We start from the raw sequence: 13,070 nt of genomic DNA on the forward strand, positions 1-13,070 counted from the left end.
ATCTGATCAGGATTAAATAAATGCTGCACTAAAGAGACAGATAATGTTAGTCACGTGAGATGATAGACTTACTGAAGTACAGCTGAGAGAGCACACACCCAACCATGAGCAAGGCCTTCCTTGTGCGATGGATTCCAGGGACAAGTTGGAATGTGAATATAGAAGCAAAGGAACAGTCAATATGAATTTAAAGACTTAAGAAGTGGTTGCATCTCCAAACTTGAGTAAGATATAAAATGCTAAAGATAATGACAAAGCTAAATAGGTTTCTTGGACTAAGTTTGTTGTTGCTGTTTGTTTGTTTTGTTTTATTTTTGCAGTGTAGTGTATTAATTCCAGTGCCTGGCTCACAGAAGGCCATCACTGTACCACTGAGCTACAAGCACATTTTACTTCTTCATGTCTATATGGAAGATATTCAAAGTTTAACCTGTATACCAGACTTTCTCTTTTTAAAGTTTTGATGCAACTTTGTCATTCAGGGGTTTTTCCTCAAAATTCCCCAAAAGTGTTTGTAAAGGGAAATATAATTACAGATACACATTATGAAATTACTTCAGGAATTTGTCCTATTTATCCAATATAGTAAAGTTAGAGACAATAGTAAGAATGACATTATACTCACATAATGTCCAAAACTGGAAAAAAGGAAGACTACATTCAGACATTCCCTTAAATTCTCATAAGGGAAAAATCCATAGTATCCTTATTTTCCAATAAATGGAAAATTAAAATGCATTTCCTGGGCACATGCCTTGTACAATGGATCCAGAACTGTATCAGTTGGCAAATTCTCTATAATTCATTCTAGATCTTCCACCTGGAGAGCTCATAGTGATGTACAGATGTTTTTCAACCATGGATCAGAAACAATTACAAATATGATAATGGACAATTGATTATTGTTACAGTGTTTCAAAACTATTAATAAAATATATTAACTCCATTAATATGAATGTATGTGCTTAAGTATGTACCATAAAGCCAGATATTGAGGATAATATAGTTATTCATATAGACAGCCAGTTATGTGTAACTGATGATAATAAAACCCCTGGGTACAGTTTTTTTTTTTTTTTTTTTGTTTTTTGGTACCAGGGATTGAACTTGGATCCTTGCACTTGCAAGGCAGGCCACCGAACCTCTGAGTTAAATCCCTGGCCCTGTACAGGGATATTTTTAAGGCACTATGCTTGAGCCAGGTCTCTTCAGATGATCTTCAGATGTCTCCTTGTGGAATCTCATTCAAAGGTATTGCAGAATGAGGAAATTTGTCCTACAATAAAAGTTACTTGTCATTGAGAGATTGGAGAACAATGCCTACCTCTTTATATATTACAGGACATGTGTAGATACAGGATTTGACAGGAGAAAGCATACAGTACAATCACTTTGGAATCAGACCCCATGGCCTTCAACCTCAACTGTGCTACTGAGTAACCTTTGAATAGTTGCTTCAGTCATTTAAAAATCCATGTGTTCAACCCACTTGCTTTATGGTGGTTGAAAATTAAAATAATGGTGGCAATCTAACACACATAATTAGGAGAAGGAAAAGAGGATTAAATCAATAAAGGCATGTAAATCATTTGATACTGCCCAAATGGTGATGGGATGGCTTTAATTAAGGAGATTCTCATTGCCGATTCTCTACTACCTTTTATACCCAAGCTTCATGAAACAAGTCTCTAAATCATGGCTTCACTTCATTACCTGTGATTTGTTAACTCACACAAGATTTTTTTCCACTGCTGCCATTCCACCCATACAAATTTCTCTTAGCTTTGCCAATGACTTCCATGTTGAACAATTTAGATATATGTGCATCTATATATAAGATATATTTATATAAGAAACACTTGGCATTGTGTTACGATTGCCTATGGTATTCCATACAGTAACATGCCCTATAGGTTTGTAATCTAAGGACAATAGTCCCTTGTGGATGAAGTTGCCCAGGGATGTGAGAAGAGACAATTTAGCTAATAATGAATATTGGTGGATGTTGATATTAAAGAAACCAGAAAAGAAAAATATGTTTGAGAAAATAGATCAGTATAAGACAGAGGAAAATATATAGCATAGGTTTCGGAAGAAGCCTCTTACTAACTTTATAGAGATGATTTCTTTGTTTTTTATTGTTTGTTTGTTTGTTCGTTTGAGACAAGGTGGCTGGATTCGGACTCACTGTAGCCCAGAGTGACCTTGAAGTCCAGGCCATCCTCCTGCCTCAGCCTCCCTAGTGCTGGGAATGACAGAGGTGCACAACCATCCCTGGCTTATAAAGTTGATTTAAGAAGGTAGTGTCTAATTTTTCATACAGCTTTGGGTGATGAAATGATTCCTATTTAACTGTAAGTGCTGATGAATTTTTAATTTCTGATACAAAGGTTGTTAATTATACAATAAATGCAATAAATATTGGACTTTTCACTAGGAATTCAATGACGTAACATTATTGTAATTTTTTGTGCCAATTGGCCTTGAATGCAGAATTTCAAATGACAACTCACAATCTTATGAACAAATAGAATTTTGGAAGCCTTTCTAATAATGTATCTGAAATAAAATAGTACATTTATTTTAGAATTTTTATGATGAGAAAAGTTTGCCTGTATGTATTTTACATCTGTCTTCAGGCCCTAAAATGGAGTGAGCAAGCAAACGTGTGTGTATGTTTCTACATGTGTGTATGTGCATTCTCCTGAATTTTAGTTTAGCAAAAATCACGGATGTTCATTACAGTTTCCTCAGGGCTGACACTGCAGATAAATTGTCTATCTGGGTTATAATGACATCAAATCCTAGGGGAGCAGAGGATAGAGATTCAGATGTATTCTGTGGTGATGATATCTTTGGTTGTGAATTCTTCCATTTGGAATTCATAATTACAATGTCCCTCTACTTGCGGTTATTCTCAGCGTTCAACCCTCTGACAGATCTGTCTACACAAAACGGCAGCTGGTCCACTGGCAATTGAACTGCTTCTGGTGACATAATTTCATGGTGTTTTTTAGTCTCTGAAAGAGAGCAGCTGCCCAGAGCTTCGGAAGCACTGTGCACAGGCAACTTTGCTCACATTTTCTCTAGGGACAAAGGCTGTGTGGGGTGAAAACCCATGGGTTTTGTCAGGCAAATAAACACCTCATGAGCAATGCTGCCTTCCTAGTTTTAATTTTAATCCATAGGAAAATTTAAAGCATTGTTTACGAGGGTAGAATTGGAAATGAGCGCAGATCAAGAAAGGAAAATCAAGTTCACACAAAATACTTTAATTGAAGCCGGGGATTTAGCTCAGTCGTTCGGTGGCCTGCCTTGCAAGTGCAAGGACCCGAGTTCAATTCCCGGTACCCCCCCAAAAAAAATTTAATTGAATCACCGAGAGACTATGATGAAAAAGTTTTAAAAATATATAAAACAGTTTTTGAAAATCCAGGTGGTATAAAGGCAAGAAGCCAATAATTCTACATGGAATTTATTCTATTAGCACATTTTCAGGTAAGGTTTTATGAAAATCGATTTCTCCGGCACTGTGAAGAAACAATTTGCATCTGACCTTGGAATGGAGAAAGACTTTGCTGATTTTAGGGTAACAAGAATGGAATGTGAACCCTAGACTTATTACTGTAATTTGTGCTATTTTGGACATCTTGTAAATGATCCAGGTCATTTGTCGGACCCAGGGGAATAATTTGCTTTCAAAATCTCCTGAAAAATCATGCTTTATTGGAACTAGTGGAACAAGGGATGGATAGATACATTCTCTATAAATAGTCCTTAATGGGACAGAAACAATTTTGTATTGACCTTACCTTAAATCACTGAAACATTTAACTGCAAGGAATCGAAGGGATTAAAAAATATATAAAGGAATATCTTGAAAGAGATCTTTTGTGATGATGCAAGAGTTGTGTATTGTGATTATGCTAGTAGTTATGCAAACCTACACATGTGTTAATTCGTGCAGGACTATATGCAAACACAGTATGATTCTCAGTTGCTTGATTTTAATATTGTACTGTAATTGGTGGGATGTAACCTTTGGAAGAAATTGTATGATGGCTAAACAGAAACTTGCTGTATGTTCTTTGGAATTTCCTGTGACTCTACAACTATTTTGAAATAAAATTAAATATAGGGAGGAGTGAATGCAATTAAAAGTAGGCTTGGGGCCAGGGATTTAGCTCAGTGGTTCCACCACCTGCCTTGCAAGTGTAAGGCCCAAAGTTCAATCCCCAGTGCCTAAATAAATAAATAATAAAAATAGGCTTGGGATGCAGCATAGCTCAGGAGTAAAGCATGTACCTGGATTCAACTCCCAGTAATAATAGAGAGACAGACAGACAGACAGACAGATAGATAATTAAATAAGTAAATCAGCAGCAAATACATAAATGACCAAGAAAAAAATCAAGTTGCCATGCATTTTTCAGAGAAACAGAAGATGGTAACACACTACAATATAATAGATGAGTACTTAACACCGAGTTACTAAATATATTTCCACATACTGATGAAAACTGTTGGATCACACAGCTCAATTATGGAGAAGCTAACTACAGAAAAATCTGGGTGGTGAGAATACTTTCCAGGCCGAAACAAAAGCAAGTACAATTTCCTCAGATTGGGCTAGGCCGTAGCATATTTAAGGGTTGACAAGGAAGCCAGTGTGTATGGAGTACAGTAAATCAGGAAAGATTCTAGAAGATTGTTATGGTTCCTATCTGGATGTCCCCCTACCACAGCCTCAAGGACTCATAGGGAGGGCTTTGGGAAAGTGATTGGAACATGGAGGCATGACACTCATCCCTGGATTAGACCACTCTATAGTCCAGCCAACTACACTGTGAGCCAAAATAAACCCTTCCTCCTTCAAGCTGCAAGTGTAGGCTATGTCTCGGGGATGAGAAAGTAGCTAAGACAGAGATCAAATTTAGTGAAGGATGAAAGAACCAGATCATAAGAGCACTTCTGATGCTAGGGTAAGTTGTACCTGCATAGCCATTGTCAAGCTTTGAACTTTAAGCATTACATGATTTTGCTTACCATGGATGCAATGCTAGCTACTCTTGCTCATACCACAGTATCTGACACAGGATACACACTTTTTTTTTTTTTTTTTTTACAAAATACTGATTTAATTGATGTTCTATGCTTCTTGAGAAGTGCAGAATCTTACTCCCTTTGGCTAACAGCTTCTTTCAGCCTTCTTCTAGGCGTTCTTTCTGTTCCAAAGCTGCACACATTTCAGAGTTGCTTCAACAGCTGTGGTGACCACAGAGAACTTTTGCTACTTCACAGTTATAGGCAAAATTTAGATGTGTATGATAAATCCATTCCAGATGGCTCTAGATGATACACATATGCTTGTTTTTGCTTAAAGTGAGACTTTCTAGAATGCAGACCTTGAGAAACAAACAAGCTGGAAATGCACACTTGGCTCTTTTGTTGCCCATCTAGTGGCACATGCCATACTGTAACTTCTACAGCCATCATCAGTTCTTTTCATTCTTGCTTGTTGAGCTCCTACTATGTTCTAGAGAACACCCTAGGAACTAGAAATGCCCTGAATAATTATACAAATAAGGCATTACTTGATAGAATCAGTATTTCTCTGGGGAGGCAGCTGATATACAAAAAAGTAAAATTAAAACAAACAGAAACCACATATGAAAATTCATAATAATACGTACTTTCATGAAAATAAAAGTAGATGACATGGTAGTTACCGGGAGGGGGAGATGTTAAATGAAAGGGGTGTGTGTGTGTGTGTGTGTGTGTGCATGTGTGTGTGTGTATGTTTTTCAGGGACTGTCTCTCTGAGGGACTTTACGTGTGAGAATACCTGAAAAAAAAAATGCATTTACCCACCTCTTTCAATTTAGCTGTAATGGTTAGGATGAAAGGGTAGGTATAATCAAAGGCCAAACTAGGGAAAATTTATGTTTATGTTGTAAGTTCTCATCTAAGTCTTCTTTGAAATGTCTGAGAAAGCATTGAGATGCTCCTTGGTTAACAAGCTTGCAAGACTCTCTCTGCCATTTGCCCACAGAGAGACAAGAAGCCTAGCAGAGTCCCCTTGTTCAAGCTCCTCTAGCAGTTTGCTGCAGGACATCCTTAGTCATCTGTACCATCCTTTTAGTGTGACCATTTGCTTGAGGGGATTGAGATGCTATGATAAAGTTCTTGTTCAAAAGTCCCTTAAATACTACTGAGGATAAATACACAATAAATCCTAAACATAACTCTACTGAATAATATGTGCCTCCAAAAAAAAGCAAAATGAAAATTCTGATATAAACATATATACTTGCAAGGCATCTTATTTCTAGCCTTCTGTTTTTGTTTTCTGGTTAAATCAGCGTCTAGTTAAATTAGAAGGAGCAGTATTCACCCATCATCAAAAAAAGTCTAACTAGTTCCAAAGCAGAGAGATTCCTGGAAGAAGCTATGCAGTTGGTTTGTTAGAAAATCTATGGCTACAGTGACAGATCTGAGTCTTAGCCATTTACCTGTCGTGCAAATTTAGGAAATTTATGAACCTCCTTGAGCTTCAATTTCTTTATCTGTAGGTTGGTAGCAATCATACCTATATCTTAAAGTTGTTATAAAATGAGTGGTTACCCCATAAAAAACACTCATTGTAAATAATATTATAATCAGTAGTGAGCCTTGCCTAAGGCTCTTCTATCATTTTTCATGTATGATCTTGGCAACGTAGAAATTGTTAAAGAATATGTAAGAGTAACCTAGGTGATCAGGCTCTGATAAGCTACTGTGAGGCCATGTTTGCTAATACTGCAATCATAGAATTGAGGTGATTATAGAGCCTGGGAATTGGTTCTTTTTAAAGGCATTTATAACTTTGCCCATCTCATTCTTGTGAGGTTGTAAGAATCCAATTGGAATAACTTACTGGATTCACCTCTATATTTCTTGGATAATGTATTGGATTATATATTTAAGGTATGGCTCATTTACTTGCACTTATAGCTAATATTTCTTCAAGTAAAACTATTTTCTGGGCCAGGGATATAGCTCAGTGATTGAATGCTTGCGTCGCATGTGGGAGACCCTAGGTTTGAGCCCAACACTGAAAAAAACTTATAATAATCTTAGCCTAGCATTGCAGATAATTGATGCAAGCAGTAATTTGGCCAGAAACAATGATCTGGTCTTACGTTTTCTTAGAACCTATTTTTGTCACTGGCTAGCTTTCGTTCTTGCTTAAGAGGGAAGAAAAAAAAAAAAAAAAGGACTCCAGTTTAGGTAGCCAGAGGAGACACTCTCTGATACAGGGGATCAGGCTGGTCCACCCACAAAGGCAGGAGACCAGATTTAAGAATTAGCTGGTGGGCTGGAGCCTTATTGATTATGAGCTCAGTCCTGGGATCTTCAAGGCTGAAGGATGGTTTCCTTCCCAGGAAAGGATTAACTCTGTGAGGTTCCAATTCCAGGGAATCACAGGTTCAGTCTAATGGTTTGAGGCTTCTGGGCTTAGCTGAAGGCCCCCAGATATCCTCATGTCCTCATCTTGAATGGAGTTAAGAATATGTAAATTCAAGTTTAATCAACTGTTTATTGCCAACTTTTAGACAGATATTCCCTACATGATGAACATATCTATATGCTGAGCTGAGAAAAGATTGACCCAAAAATTTACAGCAACAAGGGAACAAAATGAAAATCAAGCTGTGTTCTTCTCTTAGGTACCTCTGACAATTTATCTGTAAGTGCAAGTGAAGATTCATGCAAAAATGGCTTTTAAGAGGGCTGGGGATTTAGCTCAGTGGTGCTGCTGCCTGCCTTACAAGTGCAAGTTCCCGAGTTCAATCCTCAGTACCAAACAAACAAACTAAACCAAACAAACAAAAAAACCAAAAGAAAACTTTTAATTTGATAGCTGTCCTAGTAGAAAACATAAATCCTTCTTTTAGTGTGCAGCAAGTAATCACGCAGGATTCTGCCTGTTTCTCCATCCCTGAACTGATCCCTACCTATGTTATTGTTACTCAGAAGATAAGTCCTAACATGGTGAGGGTGAGGGATTGAACACTGCGAGGAACTGACAACACACTTTAATTTCTTGTGTCTTTGAGGGAAGAATTCAGACAAGACACTTATGCCATCAAACAGAGTACAGGTAGAATTTATTGCAAAATGATAGATCTTCAGAGTGTGCAAGATGATATACCTTCATGCACGACGGCGGGCATGTGCCAATATGGAAACTGCATTGAGTGAGTTCCCAGGTTGTGTTTGTAAGATTTACTGGGTCTTCCTCAGAATATCCTCTCATTCCTCCTAGGTCAGTGTTCTTGCACAAATAAAACCAACAGTGTTTACCTACTTCACAGAGAAGAGTATCCTTGTTTACTCCTTAGGAGGATGTCTCCATATAGTTAGTTTTGACATCTTCATGTTTTTGCAAACCTCACCAATGGTCTGAACTTCTGTGGACCCTGGACATTATCAGAACAGGCACAGGCTGTTACTGTCTCTGAAGCTAAAACTTTAAACCACGAATTTGTGTGGAGCTATCCTATAACTTAAGAATTTAAAAAGTGAAGGAGAAAAAAATAAAAAGCTCGTCTTCTTTGCTTTTTAAGTATCCGCAGTCGCCTGAATCCAAGCTGCTAATGGATAACGTTTGCCTAACATTGGGACTTCATAAGTTTCTAAAAAAATGTTCTGGAAAATTTGTTGTTTATCTGCTCGTGGCCAATTATGACATGCTTTAAATGCCGCAGATGCTCAGGTCTCATCATAGGAATCTTTAAAAAAAACTTATGGACTATGTCACTCAAATGAAAAGTTTTGGTAAATGATCATATAGCTACTTTTATTGTCACTTTACTGTGAACCAAATCTATGCTAAATGCTTGAATTTACTTATAATCACATTTAATCCTTGTAATAATCATTTGAGGTTTGTACTAGTATTATCTTATAGGGGAGAAAAATAGGAATCAAATATTTGAGAAGACTGCTGAAGGTTGCAGCTAGTTGACCTACATCATAGAGTCGTTATAAAGCTCATCAGCTTATCAGAGTGGAACAAATATTTTTCCACTCTAAGATCAGATCTTTGGGAAATGCTTAAGTACGAGTCTTTCAGGGGCTTGACTTGATTTGTATTAATTCTTCAAATTCACAAAGAAACACTCTGTAAGACACACTGAAAGGTGCATCTGTCCAAGATATATGTGGAGGAAATATATGTAATTGAAAGATGATGAGGTCTAACACCCATGAAAGATGCAGAGTTAAAAATAAAATGTGTTTCCCTTCATCACAATTGAACAAGGATCAAATTGGGCTGTAAAAGTGTATCAGACACACAACCTACCCTAAAATTGTCACAACTCCTCTAGAGGCTTGTTACAAAATCTACAGCCTCTTCTGTGGAAATAAAAAAAGAAACACCAGCAGAATGTAGCTATTCAGAAGCACAGAAAATGATACAGAAACAGAAGAAGTAGATATACAGATGGATCTTTTCCATTTATATAACTTTAACACTGTACTTGACCGAAAAATCACTGAGAAGGACTTCATTATGGGCTTTAAATGAATATGATACATTAACATACCATTTAAGAAATTGGTCAAATGTTTGATTATGCATTGCTAAATGTGATACTGAGGAAAACTGGTGAGCTCACAGACTAATGGCACACACAACCACCCATAAGACAGCTTGTTGCAAAATGGAACATGATGGAAGATGTGTAAGAGTAACAGGAAGGAAATAAAAGTTCCATTTAGATCTTAGCAGAATTATTGGAAGAGGAAACATTCAAACTGAGGGCTAAAAGATGAGTAAAATTCAGCCAGCAGAGCAATGTGAATAATTAGGTGTGTACACAGAGGTGGCAATTGGTGGGTATATTGGTTTCACTATGAATGATGAATAAAGGACCTCCTTTCCCAACCTTAGAAGCAAAAGGACCATATTGGTTTATATAGGAGTGAACTCACTGCATCTACACCCATGTACCCAGTCATACCTTTGGAGGAAAGAATTAAGTCTTTGTATATCAAATTTTTTCAAGGTTATACTAGATATTTTCAGAATATTAAGCGATGGGTCACTTGTCTGAGTAAAGCAGAGATAAATGACTAACCTTGTGAGGAGATGTTGACTTCTTTTAGAGACATTAAATGGAACTACATATTAAATTGTATATAAATGCTAAACCGCTTATGTTTCACTCCAGTATAGCCCCCTGAGAGATGACAGGACTGCTGAATGGATGATAGAAGATTACATGGACAGAAGAGGAGGGAGAGCATGTGGTCAGGAATTAACACTGAGCCCTGTACCCTTGGAAGTTAACTTGAAGGTAACTCTCTTTAGGCTTGGCATGGAAATAGTGGTGCTTCCTATGCCAAATGGACCATATGAGTTTGGATAATAAACTTTTCTAAGATGGTCATCAGAATCAGAACAGGGCCTCATCTCCTGGTTCATCAATTCAGTGTAAACCCAAAATTATGTTGAATACCATGCCATCGGTAATGTGACTCAAACACTGATTGAAAGTGAATTTCCTCATATCTAGGATAAGTTTTTGAGGCCAATTAAGTTTGACTCCAAAAAAAAATTTAAAATGTAACTTACATTTTCTCGAAAATCTTGGTATAATGCATATGATTCTTCACATCTATTACAAGACTCAACCAAGGGCCACATGGAGATGTTGCACACTTAAAGTAATTTAGAGTCTTAAGGACGCCAAGCCACCAGAGCTAAGAGCTTGAAGATTACTGGGTAGTAAACTAAGAAAAAGAGGTAGCCCACTCTGTTCTCTCTTACATGGTGGCCCACCCTCACCCTGTAGGGTGTACTTATTTTCCTACATTTACTTGACTCAAACTTGCTCTGCAGAACCTGTTTTTTTCCCTACCTTTAAAGAAACATTTCTACTATTAAAGGAGGGGGGAAGATAAAAAGGCATCTTGGTAAGTGCATTTCTGTCACTTTGTGGAAGATTATTAGGAGAGAAAGTATGAGCTATTTGCAGAATTTCAAGAAATATGCTGAGCATGAGGCATTTCCTGCAAGATTTTGATAACCATACCGAGACACAGAAGAGAGAAATGGGTTGCAGAGTTGGTACTTATCAGCGGCTGCATAGAAAAAATAACTATGATCGAAGGGTGGAGAGGGTGAAGGAGGGCAGGTGTATGGGGAAAAAATAAGAACCAAGACACATCATGTAAAGGTACAAGATCCCAATGATCTTGTAACTGCACTGTATACCTAAAAACTACCAATAAACTAAGTGAAAAAGAAAAAAGAACAACTATGAGAATATTTAACAAAAGCATCAACAGACAAAGACAGCAGAGAAAGGAAGCCTGCAAAAGTAATAGAGACGCCAGAAGACTGAGAACCAAACAGAAAAATGTAGCATCATATAAGCCAAGTCTTTTGAAGAAACAGTTGTTATTAATTTACCTGACTCCTATAATATCCTAAATTAAACCAAGAGATAGAGCCTGCTTGTTAGATTTAATGACTGGGATGATCTTGGTGACCTTGGAAAGCAAAATTTTAGTGTTTAGTTAAGACCAAAGCCAAATTATTGTGGGTTTTGGAGTGAATAACACTTGAAGACACAGATAAAAGAAATGTAGGTCATATTTGAAGAGATTTTAGTGAAAAGTAAAGTAGACATACAATATAATAATTTGAGAGTGATGTAAGTTTCAAATTTCAGTATGAAGACTATCTCGAGCATTCATAACAAAATCAGATTTTCTGGTCTTAAAATTGAAGTTTTCTAACTAAAAGTCATTATTTTGTGTAGTATGACTCTGCACACAATCTTACACTAGGTCTTATTGGGGAAATGCATTTATTTAACTTAGATATACACAACATAATAAAACATAGGGTGAATGTGAAATGTGCAAACATTATTCCAGCAAAAAACATATTGTCATTATCTACCTCAAAATACTCCTCTTCACTTCAAACAAACTTCTCCCATCACCCTTGCCACTTTCTTAAGAAGTTCTGGAAGTCATTTCTGTGAGTGCCTTTAGGTGCACTGCTGTGGGTGCCTAGATGTCCTGAGTCAATTCAAAAATTTTACCTTTCATGGTCATTTTAACTTTTGGGAAGAACCAAAGGTTTCACAGTGCCAGATTTTGTAACTAAGGGGGTGAGAACACACTGTCATGTCTTTATGAGGCTGCCTTCTCACTGGATGTTACTCAGCAGAAGCATTCACCGTAATTGAGATCCTACTTCTGAAAGCCATGAAAGAGGATTTCTAAAACTGATTCTGAAAGTGACAAGAATGATGGAATAGAAAGGGGTAGATTTTGAGGTGGATAATGCCAATGTGTCATTTATTGTAATAATGCCTTAATCATTCACTCTATATTTTGGTCACACCTCATATTGAGCACCTTCTATATGCCCTGACCTGGGCTGTTTGCTGATGGTCATGGAGTTGCAGAAGACAGCATCCTCACTTGCACAAAGTTCAAAGACTGTGTGACTCACACAGTGTGTATCAGAGGTCCTGACATCCATACCAACCATACTCACTGCCCAAGTTTAAACATAGCCGAGCTGCAGTCTTGATCTGTTGGAAGAGAAAGTCAGAAGTCTATACAAACAATGATGTTAAGGATATGAGTACTTGAGAAGATCTGACGGATAATGGAGTACTTGTGTCTACTCTATTTCAGTAAATTGAGTACTGAGCCTAAGGCTAGGGAAGGCTTCAGGGAAATGGAAGAAGCTATTGGCAAAAAACACAAGACTGTGGAGGACTTTTGAAACCATGGAGCAGCCTCTACTGTGTCAGCAGCAATGGCGATTAATGAAAACAAATCCAAAGAACAAGTGGTCACATGGTGACTATCACATAGTAGCACGTGTTTCCTTTAAAAGTGTTGGTCAATTACCACACTAGCTCTTTCAGATATCATTGCAGATAAGGTGTTTGTAGAGGTCTGGGATTGGAATTTGCAGGTAGAAAAAAGAGAGCAAACTATAGGCGATTTTCACTATTTTAATCCCAATTAAATATAACCCCAGAAATACATCT

This window comes from Fukomys damarensis, unplaced genomic scaffold, assembly GCF_012274545.1.
Source record: "Fukomys damarensis isolate Sample0158 unplaced genomic scaffold, DMR_v1.0_HiC HiC_scaffold_39, whole genome shotgun sequence".
Classification (NCBI taxonomy): domain Eukaryota; kingdom Metazoa; phylum Chordata; class Mammalia; order Rodentia; family Bathyergidae; genus Fukomys; species Fukomys damarensis.